The sequence below is a fragment of the Oncorhynchus tshawytscha genome, linkage group LG28, assembly GCF_018296145.1.
Source record: "Oncorhynchus tshawytscha isolate Ot180627B linkage group LG28, Otsh_v2.0, whole genome shotgun sequence".
In the NCBI taxonomy this organism is placed as follows: domain Eukaryota; kingdom Metazoa; phylum Chordata; class Actinopteri; order Salmoniformes; family Salmonidae; genus Oncorhynchus; species Oncorhynchus tshawytscha.
The window spans coordinates 16,215,827-16,243,486 of record NC_056456.1 but is presented as its reverse complement, the minus strand read 5'-3'; the positions used below and the strand labels follow the sequence as shown (position 1 = coordinate 16,243,486).

The 27,660-nt window shown below is 41.3% G+C and overlaps 1 protein-coding gene across 1 annotated transcript in view; it reads right to left on the bottom strand.

Annotated features, from left to right (window-relative positions):
- The window catches only part of LOC112226826 (adhesion G protein-coupled receptor L2-like), a 121,173-nt gene extending 109,108 nt beyond the window's left edge, over window positions 1-12,065 (bottom strand). The window contains 1 exon segment of the mRNA XM_042308169.1: window positions 11,385-12,065. The gene's annotated coding sequence lies outside the window, so the exon portion shown is untranslated.
- Window positions 12,066-27,660: the final 15,595 nt, after the last annotated feature.

The following is a 27,660-nucleotide window of genomic DNA, read 5'->3' as shown; positions in this document are numbered from 1 at the left end:
GAGATGAATTCAAAGGAATAACATTGGTTTGATGGAGTGTGAATGGCTCTCAGATAAGCTAAATTCTTTGTCTTACTTGTATGCAAATATTAAAATACAAACCTTCATGTGATGAGAGAACTTATGCTGATTTATGATTTATGCATACATGTTCATATCAATGCAAGACTAATTTCCAGTTATGATGCATGTTAAAAACCTGTCTGGATGGTGATGGCAAAGAACGATGGCGATGGCCAAAATGAACAACGATAATCATGCAGAGTCCTGGGAGAAGACACTTTAAGTCCAGTTGTATGTAAGTCTGTCTGTTCAATCAAATTAACAATCCTTCAAAAAAGGAAAGGGAAACATGACTCCAATTGTGTGGCACCTGTATATTCTAAACTTGCCATTTCTAGAAATCATTGACAACAAAAAACATAATTCGTAGCAGGCCTGAGATCTGCCTCAGCCTAATCCACCCTACCAAGACAAAAGCATACCACCTGACCTCTATAAGCGCCACACTTCCTGTGACCTGAAGGTATGTCGGACCACCAAAATAACGCACGCCGCGTGTCCATTCCCCCTGAGACAAGTCTCAGAGCAGTGTCTTCTTATTCTAATGCCCTCCAGTCCAGTGGTGGTAGAGCATCACAAAGCATCTCTGAAGGTGGTCCAGGCAACTCACAAGGTCACTGCTAATCTCTTGATAGTTGGAGCCTCTGGACACCTGCCCATCCATCACACCCCAGCGACACGTATCCCACTGGGACAGCTTTACACACTCCAAAGGGTTCAACACGGACCCAAAAAAATCATCCATCACTCAAAAGACTACCAGCCCCCCCGCTCCCCTCTGGAAGACGAGGACTTCGACAACATCAAGGGGGGTTTGCTTTCTTAACCGTGGGGAAAGCATTCCGTATTGAAAGGACTAGGTAGGGTAAGTAAGGAGGGAGCTGTTTGGTGTGAACATATCCAGGGCTGATTGGCTCTATAGCTCAGCTCCAGGGCCTCAACATATCATTAAACATCCATTTGAGAAGCAGTGGGGGAAAGTTAACTGTCATTTAAAGCACAGAGGGCGGCGAGAGAGATTTTGACCCTTTCCGGTGCCCTGTTCCCAATAGAAATACCAAAGGGATACATTAAATCCAATTGGTCAGCTAACCTAACACAATGCAATTTGTTCCAGTCTCAGTCCATTTATCTAAGTGGATATAAAAAGGAGGAAGACGGATGATGAAAAAGCTATGACGGGCATTCGCGATTAAGACTAAATACTGATCAAACAAACCCATCTTCCTCCTCTTCCTCGCACCCCTCTCTCCTTCATTTCCTCGCGTTTGCTCAGTCTCCATCTGTTTGTTCCTAGCTTTTGACAGTGAGTGTGTCAGAGAAACATAACAAGACAGCTGTCAAACTGGCCCCTTGTGATTGAAGATGGCAGGTGAGTCTCTCTCTCTCTCTCCCTGTCTGTGTGGAGTACTGCGCTCACTTTACGACCGGGAGGCAGGATGATCAGGGCCACTGACCCCTAAACAGACGCACCGCTTTATACGCCACCCCTGGCATTTACATCCACTGCCTCTGGAGTTGCGTCCCAAATGGTTTGCTATTCTCTATATAAACTAGAGGTCGACCGATTAGGGTTTTTCAACGACAATACTGATTATTGGAGGACCAAACAAATCCGATACCGATTAATCTGCCGATTTTATATATATATTTGTAATAATGACAATTACAACAATACTGAATGAACAATGAACCCTTTTATTTTAACTTAATAGAATACATTTTTAAAAATCTATTTAGTCACAAATAAATAATGAAACATGTTCAATTTGGTTTAAATAATGCAAAAACACAGTGTTGGAGAAGAAAGTAAAAGTGCAATATGTGCCATGTAAAAAAGACAACGTTTAGGTTCCTTGCTCAGATTATGAGAACATATGAAAGCTGGTGGTTCAATATTCCCAGTTCTTCAGTATTCCCAGTTAAGAAGTTTTAGGTTGTAGTTATTACAGGAATTATGACGCATCAACTATTTCTCTCTATACCATTTGTATTTCATATACCTTTGACTATTGGATGTTCCTACAGGCACTTTTTGTATTGCCAGCCTAATGTCGGGAGTTGATAAACAGCGCTGTGCTTCAAGCATTGCTAAGAGCTGCTCGCAAACGCAGTAAAGTGCTGTTTGAATGGATGCTTACGAGCCGCCTGCTGCCTACCACCGCTCAGTCAGACTGCTCTATCAAATATCAAATCATAGACTTAATTATAATAAACACTCAGAAATACAAGCCTTTGGTCATTAATATGGTCAAAACCGGGGACTATCATTTCGAAAACAAAAAGTTTATTCTTTCAGTGAAATACGGAACCATTCCGTATTTTGTCGAAAGGCTGGCATCCCTAAGTCTAAATATTGCTGTTACATTGCACAACCTTCAATGTTACGTCATAATTAGGTTCAATTCTGGAAAATGTATTATGGTCTTTGTTAGGAAGAAACACAGTTCGCAACGAGCCAGGCAGCCTAAACTGTTGCATATACCCTGACTCTGCTTGCACTGAACACCAGAACAGTGACACAATTTCCCTAGTTAATATTGCCTGCTAACATGGATTTATTTTAACTAAATATGCAGGTTTAAAAAATATATACTTCCGTGTATTGATTTCAAGAAAGGCATTGATGTTTATGGTTGTGCAACAAATGTGCTTTTTTTCGCGAAGATGAATTAGAATGTGATTCGATGATAAATTAACAGGCATCGCATTGACTATATGCAACGCAGGACAAGCTAGTTAACCTAGTTATATCATCAACTATGTGTAGTTAACTAGTAATTATGTGAAGATGGATTGTTCTTTAAGTTTAATGCTAGCTAGCAATTTACCTTGGCTCATTGCAGCCACAAGGTCCTTTTGATGCTGCACTCGTGTAACAGGTGGTCAGCCTGCTATGCAGTTTCCTCATAGATTGCAATGTAATCGACCATAATCAGCATCCGAAAAAAGGCAGACTACCGATTGTTATGAAAACTTGAAATCGGCCCTAATTAATCAGCCATGCCGATTAAATCGGTCGACCTCTAATATAAACTCAGCAAAAAAAGAAACGTCCTCTCACTGTCAACTGCATTTATTTTCAGCAAACTTGACATGTATAAATATTTGTATGAACATAACAAGATTCAACAACTGAGACATAAACTGAACAAGTTCCACAAACATGTGACTAACAGAAATGGAATAATGTGTCCCTGAACAAAGGGGAGGTCCAAATCAAAAACAACAGTTGGTATCTGGCGTGGCCACCAGCTGCATTAAGTACTGGAGTGCATCTCCTCCTCATGGACTGCACCAGATTTGCCAGTTCTTGCTGTGAGATGTTACCCCAGTTTTCCACCAAGGCACCTGAAAGTTCCCAGATATTTCTGGGGGGGAATGACCCTAGCCCTCACCCTCCGATCCATCAGGTCCCAGATGTGCTCAATGGGATTGAGATCCGGGCTCTTTGCTGGCCGTGGTAGAACACTGGCATTCCTGTCTTGCAGGAAATCACGCACAGAACCAGCAGTATGGCTGGTGGCATTGTCATGCTGGAGGGTCATGTCAGGATGAGCCTGCAGGAAGGGTACCACATGAGGGAGGAGGATGTCTTCCCTGTAACGCACAGCGTTGAGATTGCCTGCAATGACAACAAGCTTAGTCCGATGATGCTGTGACACACCGCCCCAGACCACGACAGACCCTCCCCCTCCAAATCGATCCCGCTCCAGAGTACAGGCCTCAGTGTAACGCTCATTCCTTCGACGATAAACGCGAATCCAACCATCACCCCTGGTGAGACAAAACCGCGACTCGTCAGTGAAGAGCACTTTTTGCTAGTTCTGTCTGGTCCAGCGACAGTGGGTTTGTGCCCATAGGTGATGTTGTTGCCAGTGATGTCTGGTGAGGACTTCTCTTACAACAAGCCTGCAAGCCCTCAGTCCAGCCTCTCTCAGCCTATTGTGAACAGTCTGAGCACTGATGGAAGGATTGTGCGTTCCTGGTGTAACTCGGGCAGTTGTTGTTGCCATCCTGTACCTGTCCCGCAGGTGTGATGTCCAGATGTACCGATCCTATGCAGGTGTTGGTACACGTGGTCTGCCACTGCGAGGACGATCAGCTGTCCGTCCCGTCTCCAAGTCAGTAGAAAGGCCTCTTTAGTGTCCTAAGTTTTCATAACTGTGACCTTAATTGCCTAGGGTCTATAGGCCCTGGTCAAAAGTAGTACACTATATAGAGAATATGGTGCCATTTGGGACTTAACCAGGGTCTCTTTGACAAGCCACATCAACAGGCACACAGAGCAACAGACAGCAAGGCTTCTTCACTATTAAACTGGCAATCAGCAGTTGAAACAATAAGGTGAAATCCCCCGCCCCTGTTTCTGTAAAAAGCTAACCACTCTCAAATTCATAGACAAATCTATGGATGCAATGATGGAAGCAAGGAATGACCATACATGATATCAAAAGTATAGTTTTAACCATGTTGAGGCTACAGTGTCTTCAGAATGCATTCATATATGTTAGAAATCACCTTTGGCAGCAATTACATCCCCCGGTAAGTCTCTAAGAGACTTGTTTTTATGTGCTTCAAGCTCTGTCAAGTTGGTAGTTCATCATTGCTAGACAGCCATACATTTAATGTCATCTTGGTAAGCAATTCTAGTGTATATTTGGCCATGTGTTTTAGGTTATTGTCCTGCTGAAAGGTGCATTTGTCTCCCAGTGTACTTTGGAAAGCAGACCGAACCTGTTTGTCCTCTAGGATGTTGCCTGTGCTTAGCTCTATTCCATTTATTGTGTTGGATTTGCCCCAAAAATAACACTTTGCATTCAGGACAAAGTATTTTCTTTGCCACATTTTTTGTAGTTTTAGTGCCTTTAGTGCCTTAATGCAAAAATGATGCATATTTTGATTCTGACAGGCTTCCATCTTTTCCGGCTGTCATTTAGGTGAGTATTGTGGATTAACTACAATGTTGTTGATCCATCCTCAGTTTTCTTCTATCACAGCCATTAAACTTGAACCGTTTTAAAAAGTCACCATTGGCCTCATGGAATCCCTGAGCGGTTTCTTTCATCTCCGGCAACTGAGTTAGGAAGGAAGCCTGCATCTTTGTAGTGACTGGGTGTATTGATACACCATCCAAAGTGTAATTAATAACTTCACAATGCTCAAAAGGATATTTAAAGTCTGCATTTTCTTTTTTAACCCATCTACCAATAGGCACCCTTCTTTGCGAGGCATTGGAAAACCTCTCTGGTGTTTGTGGTTGAATATGTGATTGAAATTCACTGCTCAACTGAGGGACCTTACAGATAATTGTATGTGTGGGGTACAGAGATGAAATAGTCATTCAAAAATCATGTTGAACACTATTATTGCACACAGAGTGAGTCCATGCAACTTATTATGTGTCCTGATAAGCACATTTCTATTCCCGAACTGATTTAGGCTTGCCATAATAAACAGGTTGAATACTTATTGACTCAAGACTTTTTCAGCTTTTCATTTTAATTCATTTGTAAACAAATTCTAAAATTATAATTCCACTTTGATATTATGGGGTGTTATGTGTAGGCAAGTAACACAAAGTCAATTTAATCCAATTTAAATTCAGTCTAACACAACAAAATGTGTAAAAAGTCAAGTGGTGTGAATACCTTCTGAAGGCACTGTATATAGTGTTTCTTCACATTTACAAACATTGGAGTAAAACAAGCTCATATTTTGGGTACTGATGGGGTACGACAATTGAACTAAGCTAATGATGCATTTATACATTATATTCTTCATGAATCAATGGGTACATATCATTAATTTATAAGTGGGAAAAAATGGTTGCAGCAACTGCAGATTGAGGTCCTATCAATCAAATCAAACGGTATTTGTCACATGCTTGGTACACAACAGGTGTAGACTAACAGTGAAATGCTGACTTTACAGGCCCTCAAAAATACAGAGAGAAACAAAATTGAGAAATAATATAAAAAGTCAAACATGTTATAATAAAAGTAATAAACACACAATGAGCAACGTGGCTATATACACAGGTTACCAGTACTGAGTCGATGTGCAGGGGTACGAGGTCATTGAGGTAGGTATGTACATAAACACTGAACAAAAATATAAACGCAACATGTAAAGTGTTGGTACCACATTTCATGAACTGAAATAAAAAAATCCCAAAAAGCTTATACTCTCAAATGCTGTGCACAAATTTGTTTACATCCCTATTAGTGAGCATTTCTCCTTTGCCTAGATAATCCATCCACCTGACAGGTGTGGCATATCAAGAAGCTGATTAAACAGCGTGATCATCAAACAGGTGCACCTTGTGCTGGGGACAATAAAAGGCCACTTTAAAAATGTGCAGTTTTGCCACACAATACAATGCCACAGATGTCTCAAGTTTTGAGGGAGAATGAAATTGGCATGCTGACTGCAGGAATTTGCACCAGAGCTGTTGCCAGAGAATTGAATGTTAATTTCTCTATGACAAGCTGCCTCCAACTTGGTTTCAGAGAATTTGGCAGTATGTCCAACCGGCCTCACAACCACAGACCACGCGTAACCGCACCAGCCCAGGACCTCCACATCCGGCTACTTCACCTGCGCGTTTGTCTGAGGGTTGTGTGTGTGTGTCGGGGTATTTCTGTCTGCATGTTGAGTTTGTTTTTTGTTCAGTATAACTAGGAATAAAGTGACAGATAAAAGAGTAGCAGCAGCATATGTGATGAGACATAAAAGTTAGTGCAAGAAAACGGTCAATGCAGATAGTTAAACAGTTAACAAAATAGCTACCGAGACTTACTATATATTTACAAGTCTTATGGCTTGGAGGTAGAAGCTGTTCAGGGTCCTGTTGGTTGCAGACCTGGTGCATCGGCACCGCTCACCGTGCGGTAGCTGAGAGAAGGGTATATTTGATTTGATACACGAGTTGGGTCCATTTTTAGGACCTTCCTTCCTCCATAGGCCACCCTGATTAATAGCAACCTGAGCTGCAAATAATGGGTTTGAGCTATGTAAATTTCAGAAGAAATAGAAAGAAAATGGAAAGAATGAGGGGGGGAAGAGGCTTTTCCTCTTTCTTGACCGTCATATATTGTTATCCATTTGTGAGGAGGTGTGTGTGTGTGTGTGTGTGTGTGTGTGTGTGTGTGTGTGTGTGTGTGTGTGTGTGTGCTGAATCTTCCCAATTTAATTGTGTTCGACATCCCTATTAGGTAATGTTTGATAAGATATTAAAGAAACATTTTTTTCTTTAAATAAACACAGCAAGACCACACTCAGCAAGGCATTCTTTCACAGAAGAGCAACAGCTGCATTGCATTGAAAATAAACATTATCTCTTTCACAGAGAAACATTAGAGGCCATTGGTTGCTCAAAACAGTGCTTTACAAAAACCTCTCGAAGAGGCATCCAGAAACCTGTATTGATTTACAGTAAAGCGTGTAATTAACAAAAACTGTGTTTCGTTACACAGCAGCCCGTAAATATAAATGTATTGACCTTTTAGCTTTAATTATTATAATTATATTTTTTTTTACAAAACTAATTACACAACATGCCACTTAAAGATTGTAGGTCTATTGTGTAGTTTCACCTTGAGTTATCTTTATTATAGAGCTGAGGGGAGGGGTTCTGGTGTTTATCCCAAGTATAGCCCTACTTCATACTTTTATTATGTTAGGCAATAGCAAACTAAACGTGAGCTGTAAAGGGTTAAATTCATTTAAACCATGTTCTAGTTTTAACATTTTTGCAAAAATTAATCACACGTCAACATATTTAAATAAGCTCCTACCAAAATCTCCAAGGGAACACGGCAACGAGTAGTTTTCCATTTTTGCTACTTACTTTGGGGATTTTGGATTGAATTATGGCGGCCTACCAACTCTGTCAATCCTAACTAAATATGCATTTGCAATCGAAACACAAGAACACACACACACAGAATATTGATGTTGTACAGTTGTCTGCAATAAACAACACCATTCTTATTCTGTAGCACACCACTGCCCGCCCCCTCTCCGGACAAAACTGTTTGGGGGAAGGTAGCTCAAGTTCTTGCCATTGAAATGCAGCCACTTTGATATGTAAATTGATAGTTACGAGAAAAAAAAAACCACGAGAAATCACACTAGCATACATTGAAGCCATTTGCACTCGAGCCGATGTGAGATGAGATGGCACTTCCCCTGGAGACCCCGGGCCTGGACAAATGGACCAACCTACAGAGATAGCGTCTGGGGCGGGGGAGCGGAGGAGTAGGGAGAAGGGGGGCAACGGGACATTTGTCCCAGTGAATTCCCCATCCCAACTCTGACATGAGTAAATGATGCTCCTGCCGTTTCTAGACCCGTATTGAAAACAAATTAAGACAAGGTTTTCGATTTTACCATCCATTATAGGCCATTCCAGTATTTGATCAAATAACCTGGTTAAAAATGCTTAGATTTTCAAGTACATTCCCCGTTCTGATTTGACTAAGTTAAACAGGCCACGTCACCAGTGTCGAGAATGGAATGGGCCAACACAAACATTTACTCCCTGTAGTGAGTTTAGTGTTGTGTCTACAGGTAAGCTACTGCATCACCTGTGTTATATATAGTTTATTAGAATAATCATTTATAAACTACACTTTTCCACATGCTACCTTTTACTATACCACAGGTCAGTATAGTTCACTTGTCTATCCATCATTCATAGTGACAATAGTGGTTGGTAGATCATTTTCCCAGATGTGCAATAGGCTAACTAGCAATCATACCACACATAAAAGCCACATCAATTTTCAATATGAATCCACAAGTACAAATAGGAATAGTTGAGAGGCAGCAGAGAGGGCAGGTGCATCATTTGAGACATGGGACATTCAGCTTAAAAAGCTCTTGCTATTGATCTTGTTTGGGGGACAATACAATTATCCTACCGAGCAGCTATTTTCTTGCGCATATATATTGCTTCTATGCAGATTCTTAGAATATTCACATTAAAATCTGTCAAAATTGGATGGAAACCCAGCTACAGACGCCCTAAAGACTGCGCTAGTCCATTGTCACTTTGATTATGCCTGCAAATCATGGCTCACCAGCAGCCCCAAACATCTAAAGAATAAGCTACAGGCCAACCAAAACAAGCTTGTAAGAATCGTACTTTAAAATCCCCCGTCATACTCATCTGGAGGTTGAGCATTTCTTTGTCTGCATCTCTGTAATTGTATATGTATTTATGTTTTTTTTTTAAATAGACCACAATGGAAATAAGTCCCTGACTTTATTGTTCAATCCAGATGACTTTAAAAAAAAACTTTGTACTGAGCATTAAAAAAAAAAAGTTAAGTACTGAGAAATAAAATCAACCCGAGTGGCGCAGTCTAAGGCACTGCATCTCAGTGTTAGAGGCGTCACTACAGACCCTGGATCGATTCCAGGTTGTACCGCACAATTGGCCCAGTGTCATTAGGGTTAGGCCGGTGCAGGCCGTCAACGTAAATAAGAATTTGTTATTAACTGACTTGCTTAGTTAAATAAAGGATAAATAATGAAATAAAAAATCCAAACTGTGCAGTGGCCATTTGGTGAATGGAAAGAGACATCTGTTACAGAACACCAGAAAGTTGAATGACACTCGGAGATTGTCAAACCTTCGATACTGGGTCAGCCTACAAGGTAGGGAGAGATAAATGTTATGTTTGTCGTGATTGGAATAGTCTGCTTATTGTGGTGTTGAACAAGTGAAACATTATATTGAAGTGCCCAACATCGGCATGCTTTGTACATTGGTTGTGTAGTGCATTGGCACAGAAACCTGTTGGTGGAAAATGTGTTGCATATATTCTATATAATTAAAAATATGGCATCAAAATGTTGAAAATCTGATTTCCCCCTTGCTGATAATTGTCTGCAGCCGCCTCTGATCGTAGTGTGATGAAACAGGCAGGGAGAGTGAACTCCTCCGTGCATGCTGATGTGGCAAAGTCAATATTCAGGTTAATAAACAGGGTCGCTACAGTTATTGTTATTTGCGGTAGTAAACATTATTTTGAGTTAAATTTCACAGCCTCCCCTCCTCATAATTATTTTACAGTACAAGGGGAGGGTCATGTGAAAATATTTGTAATGTTGGGGGGGGGTGCATTTTTTTTTATGACACCTTGAGTTGGGCCAGCCCCACCCCCAACTAAATTTCGACCTGTCCCTTAAATGAATGCTGTATTTGATGCCTTTAGTAGCCTAGGCCTCTCTATTCACCGCAGCACATCAAATCAATTTTTTTTGTAACATGCACCGAATACAACGGTGTGGACCTTACAGTGAAATGCTTACTTACAAGCCCTGAGATGCAGAGCTCTCAGGGGCAGTAAGATAAGGCACTGGCGTGTGTGTGCGTATCATCACACATGGTTGGCTTAGATATCTGTGAATTATACATGTTCAGTGAAATGATCTCATGTTACAGCCGTGGAGTGGAGAGGTCGATGAAGACAGCACCTGACTTAGGTCGTGTCCACAGGATTACATGTAATGGGCGAGGTTACATTTATTTTGACGGCATCACTGCACTTCTGTAATTAAACGCGTGTTACCTAGAAAAAGAATTATAGCCAAGCGACCATAATGCACATAAGTTGTCATTTTCTTTCAAATCCAAGGTGACTATGCTACTGTCTCTTTTACAGTGACTCGCCCAACACCTCAGCATCACAGGTGAGATCTATTCTAATTATCAAAACCGAGAGAACAAGAACGAACGCCTCATTCCGAGACAGACATAATAAAACACATAATACTATATTTCAGTTAGTAGCCCTCTTATCCATCCATGAATTAATTGCATGTAACTGTATAACTAGCCTAGATTTGTTTTTATCATTCATCGTTTGAATTGAATCCAATTCAGAGCAACGATGGCCGTTGAAGAAACCACATCTGGATAAGCCTCATGCAACTTTTTTTATATACATAAAACCCATGGCCCGGAGTCGCTTAATGTGAGAACCACTGACGTCTGGTAAAATGCAATTATTTCATCTGTTCAGAATGTACAATCTTTAGGCTGGTATGTTCTAGAATGCAGTCGCAGACAGACCTCATTTTCACAGCGACTGGTTTATTTTCAAGCGATGTCAATGTCAAGCAATCTGTAAGTGTTTTTAAAATGGAGTGACATTTGGTAAAATGTCAGTTAGTGACTCTTGTACCACACCGATATCGTAAGGAATGGTTTTCTCAACTCAGCCTCTAAACTCCCACCTTTCTCACAAGTAGGCTCACAAGCGTACAGACGCGATGGTGGCATGCTATGCCAATGTTTGAATACTTACATTTGAGGTGAACAGTCCTAAATGGTGTTTGACGAATATTTCAGTTTGGCATTGAAGGAACACGGAGAGAGTGGTCACCCCTTCAGCAGGCTAGAGGCCCCCCTCAAACTCGGAATACGCAGCGGGCAACACAAAGACGTCCGTGGTTCCGATGCATGCTCCAATTACGAGGGACAGATCGTGTTGTTTCTTGTGGCAGGTATCTCTCTCTCTCTCCAAGTCCACGCGTCCCCAAGGACCGGACAAACTGTTCCTTAGCGAGATGCCGTTCGGGAACTATTAATCAATAGTTTTTTTCCCATATCCCCCTCGCACGCATCCACATTTTCCCTTCGATTGGACACAATGAATTCAAAAACTGCACGGCTCCAATGTTATTGTAGCCTAAAAGAGGCGAATGAGAAGCATATCAGCACATATCCTAAAAATAAAACATGCAGTCGTATTCCACGACGTCGCCAATACAATGCTGAAACAGTCTACAATGCGACTATAGTTCGGGGGGCCTGTGTCTGTGCGTCGGGCTTGTGCTCCAGGCAATCTCTGCGCTGCTCCAATCACACACCGATCTGCCAGCGCCAGTCGGACTCCTAAACCAAAAAATACGAGGAGAAACGTTGGGCCGGCTCCCTGCTCTGCAACAGCTGGCTTTCAATGGGCCACCCTAAAACCTGGCGCGGATCATGCAAAAGGCAGGGAGGGACTGGTGTCTGGTGCTTTCAGCCGTTTTCTATCGGATTTGTCTATGAAGAATAGGGCCCCTAAAGGCAGGAGCTGGTAGCTGGATATTGATAGTGATAACAGGGACTGTCAAATAGCCCACAGATTGCAAGATGCATCTAAACACAGTGTATAATCTATAGGTCTGTGAAATATGTCATTCATTTCAATGTGGGCTATTATTACGGGACTCAGTAGATTCATACTCATTCTCACAACAGGAGTAGTCACTACTAAACAAAAACAGGGAAAGGGAAAATGCAGCTCTGTTATTATATTATCATTTCAGCTGGACCTTCTGGATAAAGGTGAAAAAGCCACACCAGGAAGTTAAAGGCAGACTCAGAAAAATGGCATTACGAGCCGCACCGCAGATATTGAAATGAATTGCCAAACGTAGTTCTCAAACAGTCACACACGGTATCTATGCATGTTGTATGGGTTTGCTTCACACTGTTCCAGTGTGGAACCAGGGGACCAAAACAGCGGAGTTGAGCCTCGCACTTCAACACTCTTAGTTGTTGCAGAAATGGACCCACTATGCTGTTTACTTTCTGCATGTACGTCATATTGCGGAGTCTACCTTTAATAAGATTGTATGGGGCCACTGCTCATCGAAAAACGTATGTGTAAACGACATCAATGTGCTGCTAACAGTTTAGCGTCCTCCACTGTCCCTGTCTCCACACAGGGCTCAAACCAGTGATCCTCTACCTTGCAACACACGTGACTGCCCTTCTTGATAACGTGCAAACCAAATGAGCTATACAAAAGGTACCGATTGGATGACTCTATCAGCGACATTTCAAGCTAGCTGTGGAGTGATCTTACAGCAGGTTCTTAACTCTGTTACATAAGCCCGCTAAGCACAAGAAGCCATCACATCTAAACACATCCATCTTAAACACAAACCAAAAAGCATCCCTCTAGTAATCCACCGGCCAATAGGAACTGTTTGTCTACCTGTTTATATAAATTTACCAGCTGTGTATGTATACACTATCAACATGACCACAGAGTCACTGCAATGCATAACCCCCAGAGCAAGTCCCCTGGTGACAACATGTCGTTTTGGATTACAGGCAAGAAATTGTAATTCCTGTTGTTTTATGACCTTGTTATGTGGGAACATCAAATGTGAACTGTATATGTCTTGTTGTCATTATGGACAACAATGGATGCACTGGATGGGGAAATTATATCCGTCAGCTGGATTGAGCTCGGCAGCTTTATAGTAATTTTCTTCAGTTTCCCAGAATTCCCAGGTATGTTTCCCTTTGACCATAGTATCACACAGCCTATTAGTAATATACTGTACAGTTTATGCACCATTACTTTCTACTATTTATAGAAATAATGTTTGTTAAAACATGAAATGAAACAACAAAACGACAGACTCCCTTACTAGTGCATTTTGACACAGCATACACCACTCTGGTGCAGAGGTCTAAGGTACTGCATCTCAGTGCTTGAGGCATCACTACAGACACCCTGGTTTGAATCCAGGCTGTGCCACAACCGGCTGTGATTGGGAGTCCCATTGGGCGGCGCACAATTGGCCCAGCGTCGTCCGGGTTTCGTGGTACATAAGAATTTGTTCTCAACTGACTTGCCTAGTTACAGAATTTTTTTTACAATTATTACCCTAAACAATAAGTACCCTACTCTATCAAAAAGAAAAGACAGAAAACACAACAGCAAAGTTTGAAGACAAGTTATTGTCCTGAATGAAGATGAATTGACCCTCTTTTTCTCTCCCAAGTCAAAGTACATTGCAAGGTCAGTGGGCTCTGTTACACGTAGGCTTCAATAAAAAAGCCAGTCTCCTGGCCGCACAGGGGAAATGTGAATTTGGGTCAAATTCACCAGGTGGAAAGTGAGAGGATTAGTGAGGAGCTCATGTTTTTCGAGGCATCATTTTACAAAATAAAGAATAGTGCAGTAAGAGAAAACAGATGTAATGATGGTAATCCGCTGGCACATATTCCTATTTAGAGAAATAATGTTTATGTATAGAGTACAACTGAAAGTATAAACACTCTTCTTTATTTGAACTGAACTGCGAAGGTCCTGAAATATTTGTGTGTTTTACTCTTTCGGGGCTTGTGGTAAATCCCATATATGTCCAAAAGACACACAAGTAGCCCCTTCCCTGTGTTTTCAGAACACTTATGGTGCTCTCAGAAAATGCTTATTCTTGCCATTTCACTGTAGCCTCGCATTGTTGCCCTTACTCAATGTGGGGCTGATGTTTCAGTCCATTTTGTTTACTTTTTTTTTGGTGTGAGCCTGTGAAGAAAAGCTCCCACCCATACATATGCATCACCTCATCCTGGATTCTTTCTCAAGATTGTCAGGTTTCCCCGTTTTTCTGAGTAATGAAGCCTTAGAATGGGTGAAAGAAAGAAACCAACAATAATAGGATCTCATATTGAAGAACTAAGACACTCCTTCCTTTCCTACTACAAACCGATGCTGGCACTTCGGTAGTACAGACTGGAATATGTTCTGGGATTCATCTGATGGTATTGAGGAGTTTACCACATCAGTCACCGGCTTCATTAATAAGTGCATCAACGTCATCCCCATAGTGACGTACGTACTTTTCCCAACCAGAAGCCATGGATGACAGGCAATATCCGCACTGAGCTAAAGGCTAGAACTGACACCATTCAAGGAATGGGAAACTAATGCAGACGCTTATAAGAAATCCTGTTTCGACCTCCAATGAGCCACTAAACAGGAAAAGCGTCAATGCAGGCCTAAGATCGAATTCTACTATGCAGATGATGCTCATCGGATGTGGCAGGGCTTGCCAACTATCATGGATTACAAAGGGAAACCAGGCCACGAGCTTCCCAGTGAAAAGGGCCTACCAGATGAGCATAGAAGACATTTAGCTTGCTTCGAGGCAAGCAACACTGAACCATGCATGAGAGCAGTGATTGTTGCCGGGCGACAGTAGCCGATATGAGTAAGACCTTTAAACAGGTTAACATTCACAAGGCCGCAGGGCCAAATGGATTACCATGACACGTACTCAGAGCATGTGCTGACCAGCTGACAAGTGCCTTCACTGACATTTTCAACCTCTCCCTCTGTAATACTTACAGTGCCTTCAGAAAGTATTCATACCTCTTGACTTATTCCACATTTTGTTGTGTTACAGCCTGATTTCAAAATGGATAAAATAAAAATTACCCATCTACACACATTAGCCCATAGTGACAAAGTGAAAACATGTTTTTAGACATGTTGGCAAATGTATTGAGAATGTCTAATTTACATAAGTATTCACACCCCTGAGTCAATACTTTATAGAAGCACCTTTGATGGCGATTACAGAGTCTTCTTGCGTAAGTCTCTATGAGCTTTGCACACCTGGATTGTACAATATTTGCCATTATTCTTTAAAATATGATTCAAGCTCTGTCAAATTGACTGTTGATCATTGCTAGAGAGCCATAGATTTTTAAGACGATTTAAGTCAAAACTGTAACTAGGCCACTCAGGAACATTCTATGTTAAGCAACTCCAGTGTATATTTGGCCTTGTGTTTTAGGTTATTATGCTGCTGAAAGGTGAATTCGTCACCCAGTGTTTGTTGGAAAGCAGACTGAAACAGGTTTTCCTCTTGGATTTACCCCGTACTTATAGCTGTATTCCGTTTCTTATTATCCCCTCAAAAAACTCCCTTGTCCTTGCTGATGGCAAGCATATGCATAACATGATGCAGCCACCACCATGCTTGAAAATATGAAGAGTGGTATTAAGTGATGTGTTGTGTTCGATTTCCACAAACATAAGCATTTTATATTCAGGATGAAAAAGTTTGTTTCTTTCCCACATTTCTTGCAGTATTACTTAAAAGGAAATGTAAAAAACATTCTACTTCGTATTCATCATCTCCAGCACCACCCCAACATCAACATATGTGAAAATGGTACATCTCTATGTTTTGTATTAACAAATATAGAGGAAGATTTATTTCCAAAGTCATCATCGGTGTGCATCATGTGATTTTTAACCAGTTATTAATTGTCCACTAATTGGTTGATGATGTAATTGGAAACACTTATCTTCCTCTCTTTTTGATGAAAAAACATAGAAATGCACCATTTCACATATGTTAATGATGGGGTATTGTGTAGTGTTTTGTTGCAAACAGGATGCATGTTTTGGAATATTTTTTTATTCTGTACAGGCTTCTTTCTCTTCACTCTGTCATTTAGGTTTGTATTGTGGAGTAACTACAATGTTGTTGATCCATCCTCAGTTTTCTCCTATCACAGCCATTAAACTCTGTAACTGTTTTAAAGTCACCATTGGCCTCATGCTGAAATCCCTGAACAGTTTCCTTCCTTTCCGGCAAATGAGTTAGGAAGGACGCCTGTGTCTTTGTAGTGACTGGGTTTATTGATACACCATCCAAAGCCAAATTAAAAGTTCACCATGCTCAATGGGATATTCAGTGTCTGCTTTTTTATTTTTTATTTTTTAGATATCTACTAATCGGTGCCCTTCTTTGCAAGGCATTGAAAACCTCCCTGGTCTTTTGAGGTTGAATCTGTGCTTGAAAGTCACTACTCGATTGAGGGAACTTACAATTAATTGTATGTGTGGGGTACAGAGATGGAGAAGTCATTAAAAAAATAATGTTAACCACTAATATTGAACACAGAATGAGTCCATGCAAGTTATTATACGATTTGTTAAGCACATTTTTACTCCTGAACTTATTTAGGGGTTCCATAACAGAGGAGTTGAATACTAATTGTCTCAAGACATTTCCGCTTTACATTTTTTTATTAATTTAGAAAAATTCATACAAACAAACTATCACATTGACATTATGGGGTACTGTGTGTAGATCAGTGACACAAAATCCAATTTTAATCAGTTTATAATTCAGGCTGTAACACAACAAAATGTGGAAAAAGTAAAGGGGTGTGAATACTTTCTGAAGGCACTGTACATGTTTCAAGCAGACCACCATAGTCCCTGTGCCAAAGAATGCCAAGGTAACCTCTCTAAATGAATATCGCCCCATGGCACCCACATGAAGTGCTTTAAAAGGCTGGTCATGGATCATATCAACACCATCATCCCAGCCACCCTAGACCCACTGCAATTAGCATACCACCCCAACAGTTCCACAGATGACACAATCTCTATTGCACTCCACAAAGCCCTCTCCCACCTGGGCAAGAGTAACACCTATGTGAGAATGCTGTTAATTGATTACAGCTCAGTGTTCAACACCATAGTGCCCTCCAAGCTCATCAGTAAGCTAAGGATTCTGAGACTGAACACCTCCCTCTGCAACTGGATCCTGGACTTCCTGACGGGCCACCCTCCAGGTGGTAAGAGTAGGCAACAACACATTCGCCACACTGACCCTCAACATGGGGGCCCCTCAGGGGTGTGTTCTCAGTCCCCTCCTGTACTACCTGTTCACCCACAACTTCAACACCATTATTAAAGGAAAATTCCACCCCAAAACTTTTGGTATTTGTTTCATTAGTCATTACCAGTCGAAGGTTTGGTCACACCTACTCATTCAAAGGTTTTCTACATTGTAGAATAATAGTGAAAACATCAAAACTATGAAATAACACATATGGAATCATATAGTAACCAAAAAAGTGTTAAACAAATCCAAATATATTTTAGATTTAAGATTCTTCAAAGTTGCCACCGTTTGCCTTGATGACAGCTTTGACCACTCTTGGCATTCTCTCAACCAGCTTCACCTGGAATGCTTTTCCAACAGTCTTGAATGAGTTCCCACATATGCTGAGCACTTGTTGGCTGCTTTTCCTATACCCTGCGGTCCGACTCATCCCAAACCATCTCAATTGGGTTGAGGTTGGGTGATTGTGGAGGCCAGGTCATCTAATGCAGCACTCCATCACTCTCCTTCTTGGTCAAATAGCCCTTACACAGCCTGGAGGTGTGTTGGATGATTGTCCTGTTGAAAAACAAATGATAGTCCCACTAAGCGCAAACCAGATGGGATGGCATATCGCTGCAGAATGTTGTGGTAGCCATGCTGGTTAAGTGTGCCTTGAATTCTAAATTAATCACAGACAGTGTCACCAGCAAAGCACTCCCACACCATAACACTCCTCCTCTGTGCTTTACTGTGGGAAATACACATGCGGAGATCATCCATTCACCCACACTGCAAAAAAAATAATACAAAAAAATCTCACAATGACACAGGGTTGGAAACAAAAATCTCCAATTTGGACTCCAGACCAAAGGACAAATTTCCATTGCTCATGTTTCTTGGCCCAAGCAATTCTCTTCTTCTTATTGGTGTCCTATAGTAGTGGTTTCTTTGCAGCAATTCGACCTTGAAGACCTGATTCACACGATCTCCTCTGAACAGATGTGTCTGTTACTTGAACTCCGTGAAGCATTTATTTGGGCTGCAATTTCTGAGGATGGTAACTCTAAGGAACTCATCCTCTGCAGCAGAAGTATCTCTGGGTCATCCATTCCTGTGATGGTCTTCATGAGAGCCAGTTTCATCATAGCGCTTGATGGTTTTTGCGACTGTACATGAAGAAACTTTGAAAGTTGTTGAAATGTTTCATATTGACTAACCTTCATGTCTTAAAGTAATGATAGACTGTAATTTCTTTGTGCTTATTTGAGCTGTTCTTGCCATAATCTGGACTTGGTGTTGTACCAAATAGGGCTATCTTCTGCATATCACCCCTACCTTGTCACAATACAACTGATTGGCTCAAACGCATTAAGAAGGAAAGAAATTCCACAAATGAACTTTTAAGAAGGCACACCTGTTAATTGAAATTCATTCCAGGTGACCACCTCATGAAGCTGGTTGAGAGAATGCCAAGAGTAGGCAAAGCTGTCATCAAGGCTAAGGGTTTTGGTTACTACATAATTCATATGTGTTATTTGATAGTTTTGACATCTTCATAATTATTCTACAATGTAGAAAATAGTAAAAAATTAAGAAAATCCCTGGAATGAGTAGATGTTCTAAAACGTTTGACTGGCAATGTATATAAACTGAGACACAACTCCTCTTTGTTGGGCTCTCAACCATACACCATTGAGGTGATGTTTGACCTGTCTCATTTTTGAAAATCTTAATTAAAAAAAGGTTGTTGAATAATCAACAATCTCTCTCCTTTCTGGTTAGAATTTCCATGACAGCCATGAGACTGCTAAATAGTTAGTCCATGTAGCTATTAAGTGAACTATTTACCTATCTGCATTGACCCTTTTTGCGCTAACTCTTTTGACTCATCACATACTGTATGCTATTGCTACTGTTTATTATCTATCCTGTTGTCACTTTATTCCTAGTTATATGTTCATATCTACCTCAGTTACCTCGTACCCCTGCACATCGACTTGGTACTGGTACCCAGTGTATATATAGTTATCATTACTTATTGTGTATTTATTATTACTTGTATTATTACCTCTTTTACATTTCTATTTTTTCTCTATTTTCTCTCTCTCTGCATTGTTGGGAAGGACACGTAAATAAGCATTTTGCTGTTAGTCAACACCTGTTGTTTATGAAGCATGTGACAAATAACATTGGATTTGATTTGATTTTGAGTCATCTCAGGCAAGGTTATTTATAATTTGACTGCATTTCAGTGAAACATCTGCACGACACATTTCCCAATTTCACAGTACACATTTTTTTCTACTAAAGTGTATAACAAACAAAGCACATTGAGATGAACCTTTTAACACTTTTGTAGCCTGTAAGAAGTAAATAGTTTTTTGTATTTTTGAGAAATGATCTGAGGATTAGTTCAATCTTTGCTCCCTCTGCACCAGTACTGGTTGTCTTCAGATACTATGCTTAAGTCTTTGAGAACTACCTTTTATGTTGCCTTTTCTGGGGGCTGTCGGAAAAAGACCCCCAAAAAAGTCCCATGTGACGTCTCTCATTCCTCCACCACATATTTTCTTTGATTTAGCTTCCCATGGATGTGTTTTCCCCCAAATGTGTTGTTCAGATTATTGTCAAAACCTCATGCAGGATTGTGGACCGTTTCAACAAACCTTAACACCGTTAATAAGAGGGTACAAGAGAGTGTTGTGGTAAATATGTCTCGAGTCATTATTCAGTGGTTTTACTCATTATGATCAAAAGCCCCAACATTCAAAGGCAATCTGAAGTGAGAGAGGGAAAAGAACATACATTGAAAGAATACAAATATTCTAGAAGAAGGTTTGAGGGATTTGCTCTGGCATTCGATAAATGCTTGTTCCATTCAGACAATAAACACTCACTGCTGTGCTCAGTCTGTGTTCAGACGACGCCATTTCCATTTCACAACATATTTGTGTGCATCTCTTTAAGTCTCATTGTTGTCACGTGGTACCAAACATGTTCCCATAAAGCTCAAGGATAAAACCACCTGAAAGGCAAGCTCATTTTGGACCGCAAGAAGAGAAACCGCCTGTCAGTTTTTCTAAATTGGCAATGTTAGGGAAAATGTTATTGTATCAGTAAATTGTGTGGTAATTATGTTCATCATCTTGTTCATGATAAAGTCATTCTAATTCACAATACAGGGCAACCAAACGTTCAATCTTAGATCTGACTGAATTTAAATCATCAAGTGAATCGTGGAACTTGCAACACTCTACAACACTCTATTTGTTTTCGTATTTCAAAAGCGCACAGCTATACTGATAACTCTCCTTTTCTGAAACCCATGTCTAGGCTTCCTCCTCTATTCTCATAGGACTTCCTCTGGCTGCAGCCAGCCAGGCAGCCCAGATGACACACGTTAGATCAAGAATAGAAAAAGAATCCGGGCCTCCACATCGGATTACATCTGACAAGCAACATGGACCCAGATTTGTCCACTCTGAAGATCTTCCTTGGCTCACAGAACTTTTCCTTCCCTCTCTGTCATCCAAAAATGTTTCCGGACATAAGTGAAATGTTATAGAGAATGCAAATAAACTGGGAAAACGTTTGATATCTTTCAAACATTTGGGCTGTACTTTAAATATCAACATTCTGATCATTGAACATGTCCCTGATCTTTGTTGATATAATAATCTACGCCGTGTGTATCAACAACAACAACAAAAAATCACTTAAGACCACATTTTAACAAGTTGAAAATAGTTGACCTTTTTTTCTGTGTAAACTATTGACTTGCAGACATTGCAATGTTACCTTCCTTGCTAGGTTTTTTATTTACTTGTGTGAGGTTTTGTTATGTGACTTGGTTCAGGAGAGTGCGATGGTGTCAAGGTTTGATTGGTGTGAGTCTGATCTCTTTTTTTTTCTCTCTCTCTCTCTCCCCAAGCACATGCAGCTAAATGGAAACAGATGCCCCTCGCGCCAGTGAAAGAAAGAGAGAGAAAGGAAGAAAAAAAGAAAAAATTGATTTACAGCATCTAACAGTTCCATTCAACAGTGCATTAGCCTGCGCTACTATGGGCTTCCACAAAAAATATGGATAAATCGTAATTATCTCACACGCACACACACACACACACACACACACACACACACACACACACACACACACACACACACACACACACACACACACACACACACACACACACACACACACACACACACACACACACACACACACACACACACACACACACACACACACACACACACACACACACACACACACACACACACACACACACACACACACACACACACACACACACACACACACACAGTCAAAGAAGGCACCCTTTCCTTTGTTTTACTTTTCATAGCTAATTCTTAGAGCACTGTTACCAGCCATCAGAACGTTGTAGCCTGATTAACGTTTCACTTTTTAGGAACCAGGAAATGGATCATCTTCGCATGCCACCGAAAAAGGAATCTGTTGTTACTCAAGACGGAGCTCTAGGCTCAGGGACTGTCTCTAATTTTAGCACCTGGAGTTCCATATAAGCATACCATATATTTTAGCTATGACACACAGAAACAATAAATCCTAAAACCAAACACCAGGCATAGAGGCAAACACTATGTTCTCATGACTTAAACGAGTCAGTCATTTGAAATGGTAATAAGCTCCTTTAATGAAAATAGAGTGAGAGAATTGACTCGGAAACAAAATCAGAAGAAAAAAAAAAGTCAACTGAAGTATACAAGGCTTGTAAAACATAGGTGTATGTATCTCTGTCATTTTATACTTTCCTTATAGAATGTAATGAAACCGAAAACATTTCATGCGAACTGAAATAACTTAAACAGCCCATAAATTGATCCTGCACTTCCATTTGCACATGAGACCCTTCATGTGCAAATGTTTATGAGGGAATGAATACATAATTGTATTGTTCAAAAAATATTGGTTCAACCATTCTGCAGAAACTTTCTACAGATCCCCAAATATAATTATGTTAGTGATGTTTTTATCACAATTATTTGAGAATTTATGGGCATTCGATTTTCTTTCCCTCCTTGCTGCTATGTCTTTTGACTTGACTGACTCTATGTCTAAGCCTTCTAAAAGTGACGCCAATAGTTTAATCAATAACAACTTCAATGCCCTCCGCTGACTTTAGCACCTTTTATATTTTATATGATTATGGCTCTCATCTCCCGCTCATTCTCCTGTGTGCACAGCCTTGAGCCCTGTCTGTTACAGCTCCTATGGAAGGCTGAGTAAATGTTTTCTTTTGTGCGGGAGCTCTGCTCCTGTAAAGGACAGCCGTTATATGTCTCAACCTCTACAGTATAGAAACACAAATAGAACTGTACAATGGGGGATGTCAGAGGAGTGCAGATGACCAAACTCTGTAGGGAGTCATGTACTGTAAGTGCAGGCTCTCATCTCAACTGCTAGGAATCAATATGTCATTTCCTCCCTACCTGTCAGAAGTGCGCAGAGACCCAGATCTAAGTTTTTCTTTTTTTATATGTACAGTGCAAGGTATGTGTGCTATAGATTCTGTCTTTGAATTGATCTTAACAAGTGCTACGTTGATACGAATTGGAAAAATTGGCTCTATTCTTCAGCAAGTGCCTATGTTTAGGTAACACTTTATGTGAAGTTGCCCTTAGAGCCTACCTGTGTAATAACACAGTTATTACTATAGTTACAATATTGTATTAGCATGTTACTACATGGTTATTTAGTCATTATCTGTAGTTGTCTTTGTTGGAACCTGCAGAACTGTGATTGGGTGTAGGCCTAATGTTATTATAGTGTCCTTTCTTTTCCTGTGCGTGGAGGCTCATAGTGACAGACAAATGAATAACATGAGTAGAGATAAACACTTCACTGTAGGCATGTATTGCATGTATGTGATTGCATATTGTGTACTGGTAGCGAACGAGGTGATTCTCCCTTGACAATATGAAGCACTTTTAACTCCTTGGAAAAGCCTGAATGAATCCAATACGTTATTATTCTAATAGCATATGGCCTTCAAAATTGCCCGAGATGGCAAATGTGAATGTGCAAATGTGCATTTTTATTGTCATTTATGAAAGCTGCAATAGTATTTACCAAGGTGTCCGTGGGGTTTTATTGGTCAGCCCAGTTATTTCCCCATGTGTTTAGGCTGGCTGTTTTCTTCCTTTGTCCCACACAATTAAATCGGGGAGGGGCTGTGGATCTGTCTCCGTCCGTTAATATGTTCGTACGTTCGTCACACGCAATATCTCAGACAGCACTGGCCTGATTATGATGAAATTTGGGTGAATGATGTGTCTTTACGCAGAGTACAAAATTACACTGACTGACCAGATGGTGGCGCTATAACAAGTGATTGAAAATGCAAACCCCTCACTCCATTTGACCTAAAGTCATGAAATTCAGTACATAGGTCCCTCTCCTATGTAAATTTACTTCTGGTACCCTTTAGGTCCGCCATTATGTATTTTCCGCCATTTTGAATTTTGTGGATTTATTTTTAAAACGCTACTCTGCTGGCACGGAATGACCAATCTGAATAAAACTTGATATGTGGCATCTATGGAAAAAGGTCTCTCAACACAACTTTTTTCCACACTAGTACCTAAAACAATATGGTCGTTATTGACCAATAAACAATCTGTCAAAACCTCATTGTGGCGGCAGGGTAGCCTAGTGGTTAGAGCATTGGACTAGTAACCGAAAGGTTGTAAGTTCAAATCCCTGAGCTGACAAGATACAAAATCTGTTTTTCTGCCCCTGAACAGGCAGTTAACCCACTGTTCCTAGGCTGTCATTGAAAATAAGAATTTGTTCTTAACTGACTTGCCTAGTAAAATAAAGGTAAAATAAAAAATTGTACTTGACTATTGTGTGCCTTTCAATTGGATATATCGCTTAGCATATTAATATTTCTCCACTGTTGGATTTCAGTGTTCCCTTTTGTATGCATACCATGTGTGGACTGGAGACAGGGAAGCAGGCTGAGCTGTTTGACTTGGTGGTAGTGCGGTAGTGCTCAGGCGTTAGACCTCATGACAGATACTTTACACATGCCAGACTTTCAGACAATGGAAGACTGTGAGACAACGATAAAATGTTCATATCAAAAGCATTTACCCCTCTCTGGGCGCCAGACTGTCTGACACTGGCTGAAATTGATTCTTAATTGGGTTTGTATGGACCCTGGGTCTACTGTTGGGGAGCAGCACACTGTGCTGCGCTGAGGAGGAGTGGATTGAGACTTGCTCCAGTTCTGCCGACCGCCCAGGAAATGTGATAACACCACCCGACCGACCCCACTGGAGAAAGGAAATACATCACATTGTTTTATTTGTTATTTTTTATCTTGCAGGAAGAAATTATGAAATGGATTATCTAGCACATCTTGAAAAATAATTCAAAGGAGTGATCCATCATTTAGACACGCAAGAACAAAGTCTCTAATTCAAAGGGATGTCATTACTCATCAGCAGTCACAACCAGTTGGCGTTAACCAGCTGTGGTAGCTAAATGTCTTTTCTGGAAGACTTGTCTTTTTTTGTGGCAATAAATCACTCCAGGTTGCTGTGGAATGTAAATGCTGGACCAGTGCTCCGGAACAGCTTGGTCTTGGTAGTGGTGATTTTCATTTTCTAGGCTAACATTCCTCATGATCTATTTTGGCTTGCCTTGTGTGCACACTGGGTTGTGCTGCAGAGGTTAAAAAAGTGAGCCAAGGGTGGGGGGCCCATTTGCTCCCCAGTGTTTTTTTTTACCCTGGCCCTCCAGTGAAGATCAGCATGCCAGTACCTCCCCCGAAGTGGGAGGGAGGAAGGGAATAAGGGAGGGCACAAGGGAGGGAGGTTACCCCTACCTTGTTTGAGCTTAATCCACAGCAGATTTCTCCCCCGGTCACAGAAGAAGCTTGTTAACAGTACAGGCAGAGGAACTGGAGAGAGTCTGGAGGGCTGCTCCACAATGCCTTATGGAGAAACTGCTGTGGATCATTCCACATCTTTGGCTTCATTCGTTCTCATTTTCATTGCTTTTATTCAGACTTGATGGGTGCTTCTTGTTAGTCTCCATTTTTTAAAGCCCATCAAAATGTAATATAATTCAGAAATATTGCCCAGAGAATGTTGTTATTATTAATTACTATTATTATTATTATTATTATTATTTATCCTGAGTTTTTCCTGGTCAGGTCAAAATCGACCAGCCCTAATTATCAGTATTGTCAAGGTTGTCATTGTAGTTTGTGTTGTTGTTGTTGTTAACATTGTATCATTTGCCCTCGTGCTGTGATCCCCTTGATAACAGCAGGGGAGGTGTTGTTGAACATGCCCCCGCCGTACAGCACAAAGCTTTGCACATTGCATTGCCAGAAACCTGCAGAGAGCAGGTGAGCAGTGTGACATTGGATCATACCCTCCCTGTGTCTGACACCCTCACTCGCCGACACCTCCTGCTGCCCTGCAATCAGCTGGTGGGGGTGAGGCTGCTGCTGTAACTGTAAATTGGGCCAGTCACTCAGGGTGGTCATCCTCCTCACCCATCCCAGCTAGGGTGGGCCTGACTGGGCCTGGGACCCTCTCTCCCTACCTACCCATAGCAGGCCCAGTGGCCTTGTCAATATCACTTTGACACTTCTATTCTGTTCTAGTTCACAAGTCAAAATGAAGAAGGGATTTGGCAACTCGGTGGGAGGGGGGATGGCTGCTGTAATTATGTTGTATTGTTTTTGTACATCTCTGAACACTGTTCTATCGATTCCCAGGGTCATTTCATGTTTTCATGTGTATCTGAGGTAGTGCCGTTGTATGTCCGTTGCAAATGTCAGACTCCACTCTGCGAGGCACATCGATCTGCAGGCTGAACATGGTGAGATTGTAGACTCCTAAATTGCTAGTGCAGTTTGTATATGCGATTTTGCAGCTAACTATTTACTTCACATGCTGATATGGCCTTTGGTATTATTGTGTGTAGTTACGTTTGCTATCAACCTACATGACAAAAGTATGTGGACGCCCATTCAAATTATTGGAATCGGCTATTTCAGCCACACCCATTGCTGACAGGTGTATAAAACCAAGCACACTGCCATGCTATCTCCATCGACAAACATTGGCAGTAGAATGGCCTTACTGTCGAGCTCAGTGACTTTCAACGTGGCACCGCCATAGGATGCCACCTTTCTAACAAGTCAGTTCGTCAATTTCACCCCTGCTAGAGCTGCCCCTGTCAACTATAAGTGCTGTTATAGTGAAGTGGAAACATCTAGGAGCAACAATGGCTCAGACACAAAATGGTAGGCCACACAAGCTCACAGAACGGGACCGTCGAGTGCTGAAGTGCGTAGCACGTAAACATTGTCTGTCCTCAGTTGCAATACACACTACCGAGTTCCAAACTGCCTCTGGAAGCAACGTCAGCACAAGAACTCTTTGTCGGGAGATTCATGAAATGGGTTTCAATGGCCGAGCAGCCGTACACAAGCCTAAGATCACCATGCACAATGCCAAGCATCGGCTGGAGTGGTGTAAAGCTCACCACCATTGAACTCTGGAGCAGTGGAAACATGTTCTCTGGAGTGTTGAATCACGCTTCATCATCTGGTAGTCCGACTGACAAATCTGGGTTTGGCGGATACCAGGAGAACACTACCTGCCCGAATGCATAGTGCCAACTGTAAAGTTTGGTGGAGGAGGAATAACGGTCTGGGGCTGTTTTTCATGGTTCGGGCTAGGCCCCTGACCTCAACCCTATCAAACACCTTTGGGATGAATTGGAACGCCGACTATGAGCCAGGCCTAATTGGCCAGCATCAGTGCCTGACCTCACTAATGTTCTTGCAGCAATGTTCTAACATCTAGTGGAAAGCCTTCCCAGAGGGGTGGAGGCTGTTATAGCAGCAGGGGGAGGGCAACTCCATATTAATGCCCATGGTTTTGTAATGAGATGTTCGACAAGCACGTGTCCACATACATTTGGCCATGTAGTGTAGCTAGCTAGCGAGACAGCGCTTTGAGAGAGCATTGCATTGTGATTCCACAACGATTTTCAAGTCCTGCTACCAACCTTATTATAACAACAAAATGAAACATTTGTTCACAATTAATATTGTTCTCACATATTAGTGGTCCCAGCTTCCTTTTCCC